The 16,426-nt window shown below is 37.0% G+C and overlaps 1 long non-coding RNA gene across 3 annotated transcripts in view; it reads left to right on the forward strand.

The window, feature by feature from the left end:
• LOC110363182 (uncharacterized) overlaps positions 1 to 16,426 on the forward strand; it is a 137,181-nt gene that overhangs the window by 86,778 nt on the left and 33,977 nt on the right. The window lies entirely within an intron of this gene.

Genomic DNA, 16,426 nt, shown 5'->3' on the forward strand with positions numbered 1-16,426 from the left:
TCTGCTGTGAGTATTATCTAGTATGTATTTAGAGGAACTTTTTTTCCCCTTTACTTTTCTGTAAGTATTTATGAGGAAATAATCATATGATCTACTTTTTACAGTATTTTTTTCCCTCTGAAGGCGAAATACCACTTCCTTAATTGATATGAACTATTATAATGTTCTGGAAGTGATAGGCATACACTGTAGTATCATACTTTCTATTACAGAAGAAATATGTTTTAAAATGTTAGCAGAAGTCCAGCTATCACTTCCTTACTGATGTTACTTTCTTTATTATCAGATCCTACTTAATTCTGTGCTTACTTTTATATTGCCAGTATTTTGTACAACATACAACCATTCTTCTGAACGTTCTAATCATTCCTCCAACTCTTCAATGAAATATATCTGCTAATACTGTTAATGTCCTATATTAACAGTTAGGAAAAAGCACAACCCATTCTTTACCTATGGGGAAGTATAAGATTTCGTGTAGAAGATTCCAATATGCTAAGCAAACCTGATTCTCTTTGCTTTTTCTTTTTTTTTTTTTTTTTATTCAACATCAAAATTTTCCAATAAAACCATCGTAGGAGGCCAACTTTCCATGAGGCACTGACAACATGTTAAGAATTTTAGACCAGCTCTCAATAATTTGACTGTCTAACGTTAAACTTCTAGTGTTAGCCTGAGGAAACCAAGACACATGAAAGTGTTTGGAGGATAGATAGCTCAAAGGATAGAAAAACAACAGTTATGACAGCAGAATTACAGGCCTGTCAGTTTCACCTTGGTGTTGGACAAGATTATAGAGTAGTTCATCTTGAGCGCCATCATGTGGCACATGCAAGATAATCAGGTGATCAGGCCCAGCAAGCATGGGTTTATCAAAGGCAGGTCCTACTTGCCCAAACTGATCTCCTTCTATAACAAAATGACCCACTTAGTGGATGAGGGACAGGCTGTGGATGTTATGTACCTAGCCTTTAGTAAAGCCTTTGACACCATATGCCACAGCCTTCTGCTGGACAAACTGGCCACTCATGGCTTGTACAGACATATTCTTCACTGGGTAAAGAACTGGCTGGATGGCTGGACCCAAAGAGTTGTGGTGAATGGAGTTAAATCCAGTTGGTGACTCTTCACGAGTGGTGTTCCCCAGGGCTCAGCACTGGGACTGGTTCTATTTAAACTCTTTATCAATGATCTAGACAAGGGGATTGACTGCACCCTCAGTAATTTTACAGGTGGCAATAAGTTAGGTAGAAATGTTGATCTGCTGGAGGGTAGAAAGACCATACAGAGGGATCTGGACTGGATGGATCATTGGCATTGGGCTGAGACCAGTTGTATGAGGTTTAAGTGTCAGGTCCTACACTTGGGTCACAACAACCCCAGGCAGCACTACAGGCTTGGGAAGAGTGGCTGGAAAGCTGCCTGGAAGAAAGGGATCTGGGGATGTTGATTGACAGCCAGCTGAATATGAGCCAGCAGTGTGCCCAGGTGGCCAAAAAAGGCCAACAGCATCAGGGCTTGTATCAGGAAGAGTGTGGCCAGCAGGATCAGGGAAGTGATTGTCCCACTGTACTCAAAGCTGTTGAGGCCCCACCTCAAATACTGTTCAGTTTTGAGTCCCTCACTACAGGAAAGGCATGGAGGTACTGGACCACGTTCAGGGAAGGGCAGTAAAGCTGGTGAAGGGTCTGGAGCACAAGTCTTGTGAGGAGCAGCTGAGGCAATTGGGGCTGTTTAGCCTGGAGAAAAGGAGGCTGAGGGGAGACCTGATCGCTGTCTACAGCTGCCTGAAAGGAGGTTGTAGCAAGGTGGCTGTCCATCTCTTTTCCCAAGTAACATGCAACAAGAACAGAGGAAGTGGCCTCAAGTTGCACGAGGGGAGATTCATACTGGATATTAGGAAAAAATTTCTTCACTGAAGGGGTTGTCAGGTACTGGAACAGGCTGCTCAGGGAAGTGGTGGAGTCACCACCCTTGGAAGTGTTTAAAAGATGTATAGAGGAAGTTCTTAGGGACATGGTTTAGTGCCAGAGTTAGGATAATGATTGGACTCGATGATCTTGAGGGTCTGTTCCAACCAGAATGATTCTATGATTCTTTGATATCTAATGGCAATAGGTATCATGCATTGTTTTAGTAGTTAAGTCAAGTCTGCATTACCTTACAGTACTTTCACTGCTCCCGGATGACAGACTTCTTTCTAAGGAAGGTTCAGAGTGATTTGCTTCTATGAAAACAGAGGTCTTGAATCATTAATTCAGATATTTTTAAGTTCCTTATTCACAGTTTCTTCCCAATATAAAAGCAGCTTCTTCCATGAAGAATCATGGCAATAAGTACAGTGAAAGCACCACACTACTGCGTCCTGTTGCTCTTCTTCAGGTCAGTAGCTTTGGCCTTGGTTTACTCCTTAAGTTAGTGATTTAGTTGCTCTCAATGCCTGTGTATGGGTCTTCCTGGCAACAAAACAAATGTGATAGCTATATCTTCTGCAAAAAAATGCACAATTTCATCTTTTTACTGCTACTGGTAATTTTTATGCTGCTCCATGTACTGAAGTGATTAACATTATTTTAATTCTGAGTATTTTTATTTGGTACTGTGCTTTGTCATTTAAGATTTGCTGTTCTAAATCCTCAGTCCCAATATGTCTTCTTCATTTACAAAACCTAGTCTCTCTAGACAGTCCCAGCGTTTATTCATTTCACTTGTACAAATGACCCCAGTCTTGCATTATTTATTGAAGGAAAATTCTTATCTACAGCAAATTCTTCATCTCTATATTAATGTTTTTTTTCTTCCTTCTTGCACAACTGAGCTGATTTAGTTATCTTGTGACCTCGGCCTGAAACTTTTGTATCTTTTGGTCTGTAGGTTTGCTTTTTTTGTTGTTTTATTAAGACCAATGGAGTTCATACCACTTTGACTCTGGATCTTAATCTTGATTTTAGTGGCCTACTGTATTCCCGTCAGAATACAACATACTTTACTTGTCTTGTTTTCCAAAAACCCTGTGCAAGTAAAAATTAATTGAAGGCAAATATAAACTTACAGACATCGATAATTCTATTTTTTGTTAAAGCTATGGAAACTTATCTGAAGAAGAACATATTTGCACAAAGCATTTTACAGGCTTATGAGTATGATGTTTCATATGTCACACAAATTCAGTCAATAACACTCAAGCAAAGAAAAGAGTTTTGTTTGTCTTAATTTATGCTTTAAAGAACCAGATCCTGGAGGTTGAGTGGTGTGTCTGTAGAGGACATGCCTTAGTTGATGCTGAAATTAATATTTGATATTTTGTTTGAGCTTGGATTCTAGAAGTCTTGGTGCTAGCAACCCTAGACTGGCTAGAAACCCAAGAGACCAAACATTTAAGCCATTCAAGAATGTTATGCCATCAAAAGCAAAGGGAAAGAAAGACCATCTGTAGTCCTTGTGGTATTGCTGAGAAGAAAGACAAGCACCTAAAAAAGCTCACAGAAAATCCACGTTTGAGCTAGGAGCTGATTCAGAACACTGCCTTGTTATCACAGAAGATAATGAAATTCCTGAATCTGACTAAAGGACATTTGGGAGTCAGCTTTTCATGTCCTCTAATTAGTCTCTTCACTGACACTTGTTTTTTTTCCAGATCCTCTGCCCTTGTGAAATTTAAGTTACTGTCTTGCGAACTTCCTCGGTTGTCTCTAAATCTTGTTGTCTGACTTACTAACTTGGGCTTGATTAAAAGCTCACTAAAGTTAATGGAGAGTTCCATCGCATTCAGTGGTTTTTGGAGCATGACTTCAGCTGGAAGCATATCCAGCTGTGGTCATTGCCTAACACATTCCTAGCTAAAGTGCATTCCAATTGTATAATTGCTGGCAGTGCTAAATGAACTAATTTATTCCCTTGTTTTCTGAGAGGGCTTTGTTTCCATTTCAGTTCTCCCAGTTCTTGGAGGTGCAATGACTCCTAACTGTGTTCTTGAACTCTGTGCCAAAGCCTCAGGGTTGTCCTATTCTTGTTTTTCCAAAACCTTGATTATAAAGTACTGAGCCTTTGATTCAGACTGTCAGCATTCACTTGATATAAATATATTTTTTTTTTGCTTTGTTTTCTTTTGGGCCTCACAAATTCATCCCCAAGAACTTGTGATAAGAAAGAATGTGTGGGAAAAATACTAGATTTGTCATAAAATGAAAAATCCTGCCTGACCCTCAGAAAGTGCTTGTGTGTGGTATCAAGTTTCTATCTCAGCCCATTCTCAGTCTGCCAGCCTGAACAGAAGTACAGGTCTTTAGTCTGCTGCAGATCTGGAAAGTTCTAGTGCTGATTTTTAACAAGGAGGGCAAGATAATATCCAGCTTTGGACAAAATGACAGGAGAGTCCCCAAATGGGTCACTCATTTACTTGTTCCTACTTGACTCCTGGCTAAAATATCTTCCAGGTCTGAAACTACAGAGTAAGAGCAATAAGTGAAGATGTTAATTTATTTTCATATAGAACAATGGTAACAAAATGAAAGATCACCCTACCCTGGGTCAGAGACCAGTCTACATAAGGGAAAAGAAATACATGAGTACTCCAGTACTGGTAGTAGTAAGTTCAGCTTAAAAAGGCTTAAAAAGATGCATTGGGTTTCCTCCGACTGTGACCTGATGAAGAAAATGGGGTCAGTCACATTATGTAGTGATCATATGATGATCATCATGATCATCACATGTGAGAAGCCCATAAGTATTGATTTCTCAAGATATGTTATGTCTCACCACCAAAATATAGGTAACATTAACATGTTAAGGTTGGCATTAGCTTGTTAACATTAGTGTTAATATGAGGAAGCAAATGCTGGGCATTTAGCAAAGAAGGTAGCAAAAAAATAGTCAGGTTGAAATGATATAAAGCACTGGGTGTAAGACAAAGACTATAGGATAAGCTCACCAAGCAGGGACAAGAGTCACCTATCCTGAATAAAGTTTTTATGAGAATGTCACCTCAGTGCATATAGAAAACATTGGCCCTAAACATTAAAATTTATGTTTTTGGTAGTTTCCTTATATATTTAAAGATATGCAAGGATTATTTCTAAAAAAAAAAAAAAACGAGTTTGTGTTGTTTCCCCCAAAGGCCTATATAGTATGTAGCTTATTTTTCATATATTAGGAGATAATTCATAGTAGAAGTAATAAAATGTCATACATTGGGCCGCTTCAGTTACTGATTTACACATGCTATTTAATTTTTGGGTTTTTTTTCCTCCATTTAAATAACTATAAACTGTTATCTATTTAGGTCAGATTTCAGATTAATTGGTGGTACACATGTACCCTTCATTAATAAAATGCCCACAAGCAATGCTTGTTTTCTTTGACTTTACTGTAGAGAAGAGATGTAACTTCTTCTACAGACATTCTAAACTGTTTGGGAAAACACCTATTATTGTGAACTTGTAAAAATTTTAAATATGATTTTTCAACCAATAGCCTTTAACCTGCACATACACTACAACCTAATCCAATTGGATAGGTTTTAATTTTCTAAATAAAAGCAGTATTTACCACCCCAACTACATCCACTTTTTGCACTTAAATCCATTTTCTTTGACATCCTACTTCCCTCAAGATTTCAATGTTAGAATCCCCCCACATTTCCATGAATGTTTTGCACTGTACCAGAGAGTCTGCTTCATGTCTGAACAAGTGTTTTTCTCAGCCTGTTCTTTGTGTGTGACATTTTTATTTACTGAATCATTATTAATTATTTATTTCCAAATTTTAAATGTGTGGTCAGAAATATATTGAACAAAGAGAAACCACAATGTGAAATCCTGAAATTATTGTAGTTAGCTACAATCAGTTTCAGGGTCACAATTCAGGCCAGTATTTTAGAGTGTTTCCTACTAAACACCCCAACTCTTCTTTCTGTTTGTTTGGTTGTTCTAAAATCATAGTAAGAGGACGGAGAGGTGGGAAGCTGCTTTGATGCGTCCCTTGCCTGTCTCAGTATCACTTGCATTTCATGAATTGCTGGATTGTGGAACCTCATTCACCCCAGGACCCTGGGAAAAGGAGTGCATCATATGAACCTGGCTGGGGCTAGGGAACAAAGGGCAGAGAACAGAAAAACAAATGTCTCAGAGAGAAGGAGAAAGGAAGGAAATCATGTGTCTGCAGAAGGGATTAGCATTTCCATTTTGCTCATCAAAGTTAAACAAAGTACAAAAGAAGGATTTAGAGTGCTCCAACCGTTCCAACCCTTGTGCAAATCACCATAAACAGGAGGAAAAAGAGAGTTAAACAGAAAATGTGAGATAGCTACTGTTGTTTTTACTAGTGAAGTCTTGTTTGGGTTTAATTATTTCTGGATAAACAGTGAATGCAAGGAAGAAAAAATGTTTTTTCATGAGTCACACAAATAACTAAAACCCCATTATGTATGGGTCAACTCAAGTGCCTTTTTCTCACCTCAGTTTGCCTCATTTTTGGTTCTCAATGGCAAATTCCCTTTCAATTCACATACCCTTAGAAGCTTTTCCTTTAAAGTTACTTTTATTGTCACCTCTTACATCCATGGTTGCTACAGGGAGATTAAAGAGTTAGATCTTGTAGTATAAGACTTTTTTTTCCTGTCATTCAGTATTAATTGATTGTTGTTGCTCTTTTGAACTGCCTGTCCAACTATCTTTGTTACAAAATGCATAAATATTCATTACTTGAAGTATCTTAAATTTTACAACATTGGTACAATGGACTAGCAAGTAATTCTCACCTGATCTAAAAAAGCCATAATTTCTCCAACCTCCAGAACATGATCTGGAAATTATTAATACAGTGTATAAACCAGTCATTATCAGACTTCACTCAGGTACCAGAAAAATAAAAAAAAATATATATGCTTATTTACATTTTTTCAGACGTGTTCTGCATCTGGTTAATATTGATTACTAACAATGACATCTGAGAATATTTTCATGCAGCCTGGTCTACCAGAACATAATATTTTTCTAAATGAGCATCCAGAATATTGTTTTCTTGCACGTGTAAAACCCGTATTTGTTTAAACTCTGATTCTTCACTGCATTCAGTATACCTAGAATTTCTTAGTTTTTAAGAATAAAGCATTAAGTTTAACAAGGACCATGCACATTTACAGTAAAATCAAATAAAATTTCATAGTTTGAGATGAGAGGAATAGATGGCTCCCACTTTTCTTCTGGAAAGGATGATTTAGAACCTGCAATATCTGCTTCTGAAATTTCTAGACTTTTTTGCAAACTATGATCATGATCCAAAAGTTATTACTTTTAATCATCTTTAGCTAGGCTTGCTGGCATGACTCCTGTAAAATTCAAAGATTTGCCTTAAATACATTTCCAATTTTACCTCTATAACATTTGTTTGTATAATCAGCCCATAAGTTAAATCCATCACAGCATGCTGTTTACTCTTTCCGTATGTTATAAATTTGCAAGCAGATGAAAGCTTGTTAGCTTATCACTATATATATTCTATACAATTAAAACATATGGTTAGCTTAGGAAAGCACTTAGAAAATCAGACAACTCTGATTATTCAAATTCTGCTAAAACAGATCTGAAATAGCCTTCATTATAAATTATATTCTTTGCATTTCTTTTTATTTGATTCAGAAGTCTCAAGAAAATATATTTTTCTCAAGGTTATTTAGTAATTTTGTCTTGGACACAGCTGATGAATAATACCGAAATATAATAATAATTGAGATTGATGCTTAAGATAACATTTTTCCTTGTTCCTTGTAAGTGTGCAGAGAAGAGCTGGAGAGACATATTTTCTGAAGATTTGCTGGAGAAATCACACTGGACCAGATTTTTTCCTACCTTTTAACTAATCCTTTCATACTTTTGAAACTAACTGAGAGAGAAAAAAAAAAAAGTGCATTTTGTGCTTCATTGGTCTGTTAGTTACGTGTACACACACATATATATGCAGGTTACACTGTAGCTCGTTAATGAAGGCAGCCTCAAGAATTCCCACTGAGGCCAAAGAGAGGAGTCAGAGCGTCAGACTCACATACTTGGCTTATATTCCAGTTACATTAGACAGACTGCCATTCTAAAACCAAATTTACAGTTTACTGTTGAAGAGATATAATTTGCATCAGTTTTGAGAAGGAGTTGGGAAAGGAACCTCTGGTCTTTCTTTAATCACAGTTGAACATAAGCTAGCACTGCTGAGTATGCAAACGTGGTGTCACAGAATGGTTTTTATTAACATCCAGCATTGTCTGCTGTTGCAGCCCAGCCTGTGAACTGGTTGGTGTTAGACTCTTTCAGGAAAAAGCAGTTCCTGGCCCCAGAGACTAAAAACTGCAGAGTGTTTTTGCTTAGCTAAACAAGTACAGTTCAGAGCTGGGTTATCATGTTTATCGCTAAAAGATGTATGATGTTTTGCTTGGGATGGAAAAATAAACCAGAAACAAGGTTCAATAAGACAAGGATTTGGAATTCACTAGAGCACAGGCTTTGTATTGTATCTTGTATGTTGACATAACCATTTATTCAAAAGAAAATATGGAGATTATTATGCAATACTTATTTCACAAATAGAGTCTGTAAATGATTTTATGTAACATATTAGTGTCATAATATCCTCAATATCCTGAATAAATTTGAAGCTGAGGACATGAATTAGTTTTTATTCTTCTTAGCCTAAATTTTACTCAGTTTCCTGTGTTTGAATATGAAAATGCATATCTTCTTAGATGCATTTTGTATTGCATATATTGCAGTGTCTTATACCTTCTGTGCATGCTTCTAAAATGTTAAAAAAATGCTTGCAAAGAGGATAGCATAATTGTTTGCATTTGAATGCCTTAAGGTAATCCTACATTCATAATGTAAAAATTATCTCTGCTTTCATTGAATTTATTACAAAATGCATAAATATTCATTACTTGAAGTATCTTAAATTTTACAACACTGGCACAATCCACTAGCAAGTAATTCTCACCTGATCCAAAGAAGCCATAATTTCCCCAGCCTGCAGAACATGATCTGGAAATTATTAGTACTGTGTATAAACCCATCATTATCAGACTTTGCTCAGGTACCAGTGTATCAGACTTGCAGTTGGTATTCATAGCATTGTCTTATCAGTTGCATATTTCAAAGGCATTTATGCATTGTTTCCTTTTGATTGTTTCTTCAAGCAGTAGCCAGGTTAGTGCCTCTGAGGACACTGATCTCAACAAAAGCTCTGCTGACATTAACCTACATTTCTCTGGTCTGATATTTGAGAAATATATTCATTCTCTTAATCTCTTATGGAATCAAGGACTGAATGTAATGCTGACAACTCTGGAAGAAGAAAACTGGAAAAATGCTTATCATAAAGCTGAGATATAAACAATAAAACAGGTCCCTTTTTCTCCTCCAGTTATCTTTAGAGACATGTTCTCAAGAAAAAAAAAAAAAAAGGAAAAAAGGATTTTCTTTTTCTTTTTTTTTTTAATTATTGTTATCCTGTTCCAAACAAACAGGAATAAGATGTACATATTATTGGAATATAATATTCATAAAATATTAAAGTTGTAACCCAGCTTGTAAGGTTTTTAAAATATGATGGCCTGCAAAGCAGATTCTTTTTTCTAATAATTTAATTGAAGCATATATATTGTAAAATAGAGCTGCAGGTGATAGCTGCAAGTGATTATAACAAAATAGATCAGTCACAATATCCAGAGCTGACCTGAACTTCATCAGGATTACTATTGCCTGTCTAACTGACTGTCTACAATTTGTTTTCTTCCCATTGCTCTAATACCAAGGAAATGTTTTCATAGAGTGAATTGTTGGGGATTTTTTAGAGAAAGGGTTTTTTTTGGCTTTTTTTTTTTTTTTTTTAGTAACCGTGTCTATTCAATGGGAAGTTTTCTGTTAACTAACAGTTTCTGACTTTGATATATTTGATTAAAAAAAAAATGGCCCTGATCCAAGCTTACTCTGTAGTGCCAGGAATAGCACCAAGAGTTTTAGACAAACTGTAGAGGAGGGAAGCAGCTTCACCACCATGGCCCATGAGACGAATTACTTGTGGTATCAGGAAGTGGGAAGAGGGGGAAGGGAGAAGGTACATCAGCTTGGAGCTGGAGCACAAGTCTGATGAGGAGCGGCTGAGGGAACTGGGGCTGTTCAGCCTGGAGAAAAGGAGGCTGAGGGGAGACCTGATCGGTCTCTACAACTACCTGAAAGGAGGTTCTAGCATGGAGGGTGTTGGTTCTCTTCTCACAGGTAACAAGCAGTAGAGTGAGAGGAAATGGCCTCAAGTTGTGCCAGGGTAGGTTTAGAATGGACATTAGGAAAAAATTATTCACAGAAAGGGTTGTGATGCATTGGAACAGGCTGCCCAGGGAAGTGGTGGGATCACCATCCCTGGAGGTGTTTAAAAGGCACATAGATGAGGTTCTTAGGGACATGCTTTAGTGCTAGAGTTAGGTTATGGTTGGACTCAATGATCCTGATGGTGTCTTCCAACCGACACAATTCTATGATTCTCTTCTATGATTCTATTACCCATCCTTCTTGCTCCACCTAGCAAAAGACAGCAGTCACAGGTTAGCTCCTGTGACAGAGGAAAGACTGTCCTGTGTCACAGATGCATGTAGGTGACTTGAGTGATACAACAGCTATACACACCCCATCATTAGGTCATTTGATGCCCAGTAGACCTTCTAAAAGAGGGTCCTGTTAGATGATCCAACACCAAATACAACACAACATTTTAAGCTCTCTCCACCTTTTGGATGCCTGGTTCCAGTTGAAAGCAGCCAGCCGGCTTCAACTGGCAGAGTTGAAAGGTACAGGGCAACCATGGCACTTCATGAAAAAATGGGAGGTGGATGCTGTGGTTGGGAATGTGGGGCAGAAGTGCTTGAGACAGTTGCACAGAGTGAGGCAGACATAGCTGTCCTGTGCCACGGCTAACCACAGCCTGACTTCAGGACCTCTGCCACTGTAAATAAGAGACACACCACCCTCTAGCCAATATTTCTGTGTGTTTGTTTTGAATTTCTGCTTTAAACTGTTTCATTTCTGAGTAGACTTGGGAACAAGTTTGAGACACTTTCATACTTTTGACTTCGAGAAACTAATGCACAAAGAATGTGAGAATCTAGATTTTTCTCACAGGCTTTAAGGGAAAATATTCATTTTCTTTAGCTGTTGGAATTGTCTTGTTGTTTTACCAATTATCTACAAAATAATGTGGCTGTAAACAAGAATGAAATACAATATTAGCCAGATCTCCATTTCTATCAATTGAATATTTGGAAAACATCTTAAAAAAAAAAGAATCTCAGCTTCTCAGCTTGCAGAAAATATCAGCCCAGCTAACAGTTCAGCAAAAGTGCAGATTTCTATTACTGCCACAATAAAGGAAACAATCATTGGTTGTAGATCAACATATTAATTCCTCTACCATTTTAAAGGTCAGACATTAGTCATACTTTTAAAGGCAAATATCCAAGAAAAATACCTAAATTAATACTTTGTGATTGTTTTTGTTTGAACTGAAGCATTAAAACTTCACTTTTCAGCTTCTATTTGAAATGTATGAGGTGTTTTCCAAAATTATTTTTCTGATTTATGCCCATACGTGCGCATACACACATAAAAATGCTAGTAGTTTCTCAAAACCTCAAGACAGTGTAATTAAATGGCTTTAAAACTTCTGATTTGCAGGACCATCTTTTAGGAGAGTTTGTTTGTTTGTTTTGCTTCACTGCCTGCACAACATGTCATTGATTCTCACTGATTAATATTAAACTGCAATCAGCATTTGTTCAGCTCACCATCTGCAACAAGTTACCATGTGGTCTGTGCTCTATGAATTTTGTCATCTCTGTGTTGCCATTAACAGAAACAGGATCAGAGTTAGCTGATCAAAGATCTTTTATCTAGCACAGCCAATATAGCTAAAATACAGGTAAAATTCTCTGTTGAGTGAAATTTCTCTACAGTATGACATCCAGAAGACACAAAACAAAACTTAAGCACCGGATCTAAGCAAGTCTTGGGAAAATACACAGGCACTGGATGAGACACAGAAGGGAAAAGGAAAGTTTTAGGGTTCAAAGTAACATAGTTGTAGTGTGTCTCAGTGCTATTTCAAGATTGCTAATGTCCTGTTTTTAAAAAAGGTGTGCTGATGAACATGTGAGAGAAACATTCATGGGGAAGTTTCAGCTTGTGCAAGTTTCCTGAAGCCAGGAAACTCAAATTAAACCAGATTCGTCCAGCTTTAGACTGAGGGAATTAGTCTAGCTCTGGTACAGAGGAAAATTCTCTATCCAAGCACAAGGGCAACAGTGCTCTATTTCCTTGTATAAATGTGCTTTCTTTGTTTCTGTCCTTTGATGAGCAACGTGGTGATTATAGTGCTCTTCGCCCAGATGCCCACAGTTATTTTGCTGATTTCTTTTGGTAGTCAGCTGGTTCACTGTAAGTAACAAGAAAAAAATCTGCTGGTACCATGTCAAAAAAGGTCTGCATCAGCCACATATAAATTCAGGTGACAACTTAAATTTCTGACTGTAAGAAAAATAGATTCTGGAGCAACTATCCACTGACAGTGAAAAGACTGTGTTAGTTTTAGTGTAAAATCACAGGAATGTGTTAATTGGATTACATGATAGCAAGTAAATGAGATTTTTGTTCCAAATGAACAAGCCCTACATGAAGATCAGAAGCTTGAATTTCATCAGCTGAGGAAAGGGAGTAAGTGGAAATGTTCAGATATAGCCTGATGTGGTCAAAATTATAGTAAAGGAAAATTATTTGAAATGGTATAGTTTTAATACATCAAGTGTACCTGAATGACCACATGTGAGGAAAGAGTAAGAAATAAATATAGCAATTACTGTACTGGAGACCAGAAGTAAGATTTTCTAATAAATGAGCTTCAGACAAATACTGACAAAAGCCATGCATTAAGAATAATAGTTCAGGCATAGGAATGTATAGCATGCAGTGAAAAAGTTCACAGCATAGCAGGAAGAAAGAGGGATCCAAAAGAAGACTGATAGAGACATAGATACCATTTTGGAGAATTACAGAAGAAAAAGAGTAAGCTCCATGTCTTCCTCTTCCAAATTCTAGTTTCTTTATTATAGCCTTCAGCAGGAGATTGACGAATCCTCACCACAGAGGTTAAAGATCAAGTAGTGTGAATAAATTGACTTGTAGAAGGAAAATGAGCAATAGGAGATCAGCAGAGCGTGGAAGAGTCTGAGTGAAGGACTAAGACCTACTGAAGAATGACCTGAGATGTAAGAGGACACACAGGAACTGATGTTTCTACTAAACCCATAAATAAGATGGTGAACCACAAGTTGCTCACATGATCATTTTCTGGAAGGAAAATAGAAATTTCAGTTTATCTCTGTTATGCAGACAAGTGCACATCTCATTTGTAATCTCTGGTATTCATAGATTGTGTCTTCTTCTCAGTAAAGTCTGAGTAACACAGCCGCAGAGGGTGAAAATCATCAGATTGTCATGTCAGCACACAGATTAAATGAAGGTTGAGCCCTGAACGTTTTATGGTGGTTTAATGATAGTTAATATACAAGGACAATGTGCCAAAATTAAAGATAAATTGAAGAACTGTGCAGCCTGACTTGTAAAACACCTGAACTAAAGCCATCTCTGAGGTAAATCATCTGGAGCCCATGATGAGCTTGGTCTTCTGGAGAAAGTCCTTGCTTTCATTTACACCTCTGAAACACCATTAACAAAGACAGATTTTGGCCCATGTGCTTCTTTAAACAGAACTTGAGGGTAGTGAAAAAGCCAGACGTTTCTATCATTAAAAGGAACCCTGCTGAGGGGACCAGTCTTTTTTGGTTGCTACTGTATAGTTCCAGTGACTGTCACTGTATCAGCTGCCAGAGAGAAAAGTTGGTTCCTATAGGACTTTATGTGATAGAATTTGAAATGGTTTCATTTAAATAACTCCGGGTACTATGTCTGCAACTTTATATCATTGAATAAAGATAATAAAAGGGAACGGAGGAGAACTCCATAGTATATTGTCTGTGAAGAATAACCAAAGGCAACAAAAACTTTCCCTTTAGCAGTTATTTTTTTTCCCTTTTACTCCCTGAAACATGAGAAGTTTTATTATATAAAACTGTACTTTCTTGTGAATTTTTCCTTTGTGCTTGCCAATGAGAGATGATGATTTAATTCTTTCCAGATATTCAGTTGATTTAATATAATTTCTTTCATGTGGAACAGAATGGGATAAATGGGCACAGGTCCTAGAATATCTATTCTTTTTCACAAATCCTTAAGGGTACATTTCACGGAATCACAACATATTTTTGGCATTGAATTCTTGCACCAATTACATAGTGTTTGATTATAAGGCTGTTTATTGAAGACCATATGGTGTTCATCCTCTATGCTTAGTTCTGGATTTTTTACTTGTTTTAGTGTACAGAGATGTATATTTCAATTGAAAATGCTATTTAAAGCACAAATATTTAAATAACAAACCTCCTTGTCCAGGTTCTCTAGACACAGCTGTTACTATTGCAAACCCAGAAGCTTTCATGTACCTCATCTCATTTCATTTCTCTTGGATTATATCCGGAATAGCTTGCAGCATTGATTATGGTTAAAAGGTTCATTTTTCTCTAACTAAAACCAGTTTCATGAAAATTTTTGTTTCATAATGTCTTTTATTCACTCTTGTGCCTCTTCCTCCACCCTGTGTTTTATGTGCATGCAGTACATTTCTTTTGTGTGCTACACATATGTTTAATTGGAAAACAATGTACTGAAATGAGCGTAAGTATCACTCAATCATGTGCTATTGACACAAAGAACAACACTACCACTGTGGGATTCTGCAAGATGATGTGTAGATGTCGAGGGGGAATTCATGATCCAGAGCAACTTTTTTCCTTAACTAGATTATGTATTGAAATAAAAATGCTCTTGTGTTATGGCTGAGCCAAAAAGCAATACTGTGGGTAGAGGGGTTTGATATGAGAGCTGTTGAATCTTTTCTTCTCAGCTTTACCTCCTGTTTGTCACTGAAATTCAGCCCTCAAAGTTGATATCTTTTTTCACTGTTCTAGATATTGCTAAAGTAGAAAAGGACTCAGAGAAATTTAGACAATTTTCCTTTTGCCCTTTCCTTTCCCTTCATTTTTTCATAGGAGCCTGCAAGGTCACCTTCAATGTCTGGGAACGACTCCTTCGCTAACTTCATAGCCCAGGGTGAGGTAACAGCCTGATTTTGTTGCTGTTGCTGTTGTGACTGTTTCAAAACATTGCTGCTGTTCCCACTGTGGATTTGTTGACTGGAATCCATTTGGGACCAAAGTAACCCAATATATACATGTAATAAACAATTGACTCTTAGATTCCTGGGAGCCCAAATGATGCAATATTGGATGTTTATCTGCCATTAAAAAAAAATAAAAATAAAAATAAATAAAGCTGAAAACTGTTTACCTGGAAGGGTAACCTGTTTTCCAGTGAAAAAAATCCTGAGTCACATTTCTGATATTCTGCAATTTGAATTTAAATTGGAATTTGGTCCATATTAATAAGATTAAGCATCCAGTTGTCTGTCTGTCATGAATAAGAGGGATTTACAAATACATCTCATTATCCCATTTACAGGAGTAGAGATACTAAACGTTTTGTGATTAACCAATGTTGGGACTATACTTATAACTTAAACATTGTTTCTATAGCCATGCAAATTCGACTTTTCTCCCTCAGCTTGGACACTCTTTTTTTCCGGTATTTCTAGAAAAAATAAATGGGTTTTTTTTCATTGCATGGTGTTAAGTGGAGGCTGACAAGAAGCAAAACTTTTGCTTTTGAGCTAGTAGTATATCTGGGCCACAATTCAACGCCTCAAAGTGTTTAAGGGGCCATAGCAGTTCTGAAAAAACCAAAAAGTTAGAGTGCCACTGAAAACTAGTAGACCATGCATCTTATATCAGCCAGTGTCTGAAACATTTACTGATTAAACTAAGCACATTGAGAAGCATATGGTCTACAGGATAAAGGTTAAGCCTGAGAACACTGCAGAGTTGATTTTCCAGCTGACATTGCCTCTTCATGTGGTTTCCAATAAATCTTTAACAAAATTCATGATTGTGGTGTATTACCATATTCTTTCTTGAATTCATTCTAAAAGGCAGTTCCACATCAGCATGAAACAGTTTACAGAATACAGTAATGCATGATCTGAAGAAAGCTCATGGGTGTTATTTTCACATTGGCAGAGTTTCTTTGTGTTTGGATAGGGCTCAAATCTTGGATTACATACTAATCACAGTGCTTTAGACAGCATTACAAATATGAAACACTTACTATTAGCTGTTGCTGTCCTGCCAGTTCCCAAAAGAATCAATGCTAGAGTAGACTGAGGCGTT

This window comes from Columba livia, chromosome 1 (assembly GCF_036013475.1).
Source record: "Columba livia isolate bColLiv1 breed racing homer chromosome 1, bColLiv1.pat.W.v2, whole genome shotgun sequence".
In the NCBI taxonomy this organism is placed as follows: domain Eukaryota; kingdom Metazoa; phylum Chordata; class Aves; order Columbiformes; family Columbidae; genus Columba; species Columba livia.